This window comes from Penaeus monodon, chromosome 34, assembly GCF_015228065.2.
Source record: "Penaeus monodon isolate SGIC_2016 chromosome 34, NSTDA_Pmon_1, whole genome shotgun sequence".
Classification (NCBI taxonomy): domain Eukaryota; kingdom Metazoa; phylum Arthropoda; class Malacostraca; order Decapoda; family Penaeidae; genus Penaeus; species Penaeus monodon.
In genome coordinates this window covers 29288146-29288542 of record NC_051419.1, presented here as the reverse complement: position 1 = coordinate 29288542, position 397 = coordinate 29288146, and positions in this window count along the sequence as shown.

Here is a 397-nt window from a genome sequence, read left to right as displayed (position 1 = left end):
ATGTCGTTCCGTGTCATAATTTTGACATATTTGAATAGTGTGAGGAATCCTTCGATACTTAAATCGTCGAAGATATTGCGTAAATTACCGAAATAAATTTCAAACCACATCCTTACAAAAGCCTACTCAAATCACCTATATTCCTGATCAGCTCATGTTTCCATCTCCTGCCGAGATATCCTCCTCGCAGCATCACCGAAGTTGCTATGAAGCGGATAAAGATTACAAATTTAACAGAAAGCCTTTATCTTCTGAGACGCTCTTTCACTGACGAACGTTTCTTTTTGCAAGAGCACTTGGTCTACTGCCGGACCGAGGATGTTGTCCGACAGCCGCTTTTGTAAACAATCGTAAGGGGATACGGATGCGGAGATAAACAAAAGAGGATACGGAATTA